The sequence below is a fragment of the Mustela putorius genome, unplaced genomic scaffold, assembly GCF_011764305.1.
Source record: "Mustela putorius furo isolate JIRA1106 unplaced genomic scaffold, ASM1176430v1.1 tig00000480_pilon_pilon_pilon, whole genome shotgun sequence".
Classification (NCBI taxonomy): Eukaryota; Metazoa; Chordata; class Mammalia; order Carnivora; family Mustelidae; genus Mustela; species Mustela putorius.
Window position 1 is genome coordinate 6303981 of NW_025421397.1, and position 4306 is coordinate 6308286.

Genomic DNA, 4306 nt, shown 5'->3' on the forward strand with positions numbered 1-4306 from the left:
ATGAAAGAAGACTATTCTTAGAAGTAATTGAGCCAGAGGTAAGATTCTTAGTAAGTTTCTTAGAGTTTCTTCCCAATATTCAGCCGAATTGATCTCTTTACATATTTTACCATTTTACTTCTTTTACCAAATACTATAGACTTTTCCTCTGGAACAGTATCTAAAGAAGTAGTTAACATGAAAAAAAATAAAATTAACTGAACTCAGTTATCATATCCTCATACCACCTTCTTTGCAAATCTCTGAATCTTAAATTTTTCATAAATCATAGTTTAACACACCATTGGACATGCTTCTGACTGTAATCTATGACCATCTTAAATTATGGCAAATACAAATGATCTAATACTCCAGAGAGAATTTTGGATAATTTATTCAAACATATATGTCTATTAATATGAACTAATCTCACTTTTATTCTATCAATCAGCAGGACATAGAGCTCACATTGAGTTCATCAACTCCTAGAACATTAGGTATTATTCAAATAAGCGATTAATTTGAGTTCATGCCATGTTACACCGTATAAATTAATGTAATGTTTTTAAAGTTTCATTTTTTAAGAAATGATATTAATTCAGCTTGCTACACTTAGACCATCAATCTAATATTGTGAAGCAGTTTTAAATCCCAGTTATTTTATTTAACTCATTAGACATTCGGTAAATTTTTCTGTATCCAGAGTTTTGAAAACAATATCCCATATTTTAATTTGATTAATTTATAAATGACATGAAGCTATCCATATAATGAAATACCAGAGACCTCACTTAACATCCATCTTGATAGTTTTTTTATAAATGGTTGTATTCTACTATAGTTCATACTTTGTACTTTTTCACAAGGATATCAAAGGATAGTTTTAGAGGTTTGCTAAAATAAATACATCCACAACTGACATTGACTTTGTTCTATTTAATGCCATATTCAGTGTACATTTTTATTTATTCTATTCCTTGACTTCATAGAAGAATTGGATACTCTTTGATTTGCTCTTAATGCTCTTTTGGATACAATAGACAAAAACCTAATTCATAGTGGTTTAGGACAACAGAGGAATTTGCAGAATCTTTAATTTCTCTCTTTTTTAAAAATCTTTCATCATACTTCTCATCTGAACCACTGTCATTTGTTGGCTGGAATATTTTTTTTTTATTATTTTATCTATTTATTTGACAGAGAGAGAGAAATCACAAGTAGGCAGAGAGACAGGCAGAGAGAGAGAGGTGGAAGCAGGCTCCCCACTGAGCCTGATGCAGGGTTCAATGCAGGGCTCGATCCCCAGACCCTGAAATCACGACCTGAGCTGAAGGCAGAGGCTTAACCCACTAAGCCACCCAGGTGCTCTAATATTGGCTGGAGTATTAAAATAGTTTTCTAACTGGTTTCCCTTCTCCTATACTATTTAGCAACATCTGAGACCTTATAAAACAAAATCAGATCATTCTACTCTCATAATAAAAATCTCCCTGAATAGCCTTTGATTCACCCTAAGGTCAAACAGATTTCAAACATGTTAACCTTCTTGGACATATATCCTACTCTCATTTCCCCACCTTCCTGAATTTCAGCACATAGACTATCTTTATACTTTTTGAATATTTTGAGATCCTCCCAAATTTTGGTCTTGAATTAGTTGTTTCCTTTGTCTGGAATGGTTTGCTTCCTGATGTTCCCTTAGTTGATTTTTATATGATTTTCAGGTCTTGACTCAAATATCTCTTTTCTAAATGTCCAACCTAAAATTACCCTCACCATCAAGTCACTCTCAATCACTTCACTCTGCTTTATTTCTTTTTGACATGCATTATACTCTATCATTATGTTATCTCATTTATATATTTATACACTTATTTATTTTGTGTACCTCCATATAAGAATGTAAACCATGTTAGAGAAGAGATCCTATTATTTATAAAGATATTTTATATATTTATTTGAGAGAGAAGGAGAGAGGGAGCACAAGCTGGGGGGAGGGGTAGAGGGAGAGGAAAAAGGAGGCTCTCCACTGAACAAGGAGCCTCAGGTAGGGCCTGATCCCAAGGGCCTGGGATCATGACTGGAGTCAAAGATAGACACTTAACCCACTGAACCACCCAGGTGCCACAAAAAGAGATCTTGTTTTATTCACAGCTGCATCTCCCACACTAAGAAAACAGTTGGGACTTATTAAATAAAGCAGAAAGGAATGTAAAAATTCTGGAGAAAGGGGAGAGAGAATATCCATTTTTGCTCAATCAGATTATTCCATAATGCTAGAAACAAGGGTCTTAGCAACTCTAAGTAACTTATTTCTCTTCTTACCTCTTGGTATGAATAGATTTCTCCATGCCAGCTGAATTTCAGAAAATTTCTGGAGAAAATCTATATGATTGGTTTCACTTGGATCACATACCCCAATGACTGGATGAATTATTAAAAATGACAAATTTAATATGCTGTGCTGCAGATTGCTGGTGCCAGCTAATACCAGTTTTTTCTCCCTCAGAGCACCCCACCAAACTAGATTTCACAAGGCCCTGGCTTTGAGGTTGCTCTTGCATATGGAATATGTGTGAAATGATGTGTATCAGCTGAGGTGGATGAGAGGGGAATGCCCATCTTGTTCCCTTTCCCCTGCTGAGAGCCAGATAGAAGACAAAACTCTTAGAGGACTCTGAGGTCATAGGATGTAATGGTGTCAGCTAATTGAAGGAAACTGGACACTATAATGATTACATGAAAATGACCCATTGACCTAATCAACTGTATCTTCAGTTAAAAAATATACCTCTGTTGTGATTATCTACTGAAACTCTAGTACTGTTTGTTATGTCTGTTACTGTTTTTGCCCATGTGAACACTATGTTCTAATTGTGAACACCATTGTCTAATTTTCTGATGAAAGTCTAAGGCTCTTTGCCCTTCCCCAATATGAGGATGCTGTCAGAAGATGCTAGCTTTGAATCAGAGAGAGGAACCTCATGAAAATATGATCAGTGCTGGCACCTTGATTTCAGACTTCCAGGCTCCAGAACTAATAGCCACATTTCAGTTTCTGTGCCTTTCGACAGTTTTAATTCATCATGAATCATCTGTCATCAGAAGAAATTCAGCTTAGGGCTTACCAGTTTACTGATGGTTCTCCGGGAAATACAAGGAAAATCCTGGTTTTAACCATTGAGTCTCAGGATGTTAAGAGTCAAGACTAAGACTATGCTGGATGAATAAGGGATGCAAATAAACCATATACAGTAAGACATGGACCAAATAAGTAGAGCCATGGGAGAGGCAGCGAAAATTTTAGCAGAACTCAACAAGTGCTGAGGCCTTGCTATCTGCCCGTGTAATAGGATAAAAAAGTTCCAGGCTGGTAAGGCTCATAGGCAACAAAGAAAGATGGCAGAGACAACTCTTCCAACCAGGTAATATCTATGCAGCCAGGCCATGTGACAAATGGTCAGGCTTAGCAGGCAACCACAAGTGCCATCAATGGCAGATACATTAGACATATAGCCAGGGGCATCTGGGTGACTCAGTCAGCTAAGCATCTGCCTTGGGCTCAGGTCCTGATGGCAGCATCCTGGGATCTAGCCCCATATCAGGCTCCCTGCTCAGGAAGGTGTCTTCTTCTCTCTCTCCCTTTGCCCCTCTCCCCTGCTCATGCTCTCTCTCTCTCTCTCATATAAATAAATAAAATATTTTTTCAAAAACATAGCCAGTGATGCTAGAGAAGATGAAATGGAAGAGAACTGACTCAAATGAGGACTATCCTAGGAAATCTAAAAAAAAAAAAAAAAAAAAGGGCCATGGACGTGAGCAAAGAAATTGAGGCCAAAAACGAATAAATAGACCAGATCTCATAAAAGACTGATACCAACAAGGATCATATTAACATTACCAATATCAGAGCAAAGAACCTTATTGACAGCTAAAATGACTGCTACATTTCCTTATCATTTATTCACTTCTTACCTAACCCTTCAAGTCATTACCTTTTCAGAGTTTGAAATTTTGGTTCCATAGTCTTCTAATCAGAGGATAATATGGAAGAAGGGCATAGAGTAATAGCCTCTGTATATTTCTATGTATTTTTGTTTGTTTTTTATTTTATTTTATTAAAATTTGATTAATATTTAGTGTATCACTAGTTTCAGAGGTACAATTCAGTGATTCATCTGTTGCCTGTAACACCCAGTGCTCATTCCATCAAGTGTCCTTCTTAATATCCATCACCCAATTACCCACCTCCCCTACAGCAATCTCCAATTTGTTTCCTAGAGTTAAGAGTCTCTTATGGTTTTTCACCTTCTCTGATTTCCTCTTA

At 36.5% G+C, this 4306-nt stretch overlaps 1 pseudogene; it reads left to right on the forward strand.

The window, feature by feature from the left end:
• Nucleotides 1-3065: 3065 nt before the first annotated feature.
• Nucleotides 3066-3914, forward strand: LOC101692117 (annotated as a pseudogene).
• Nucleotides 3915-4306: the final 392 nt, after the last annotated feature.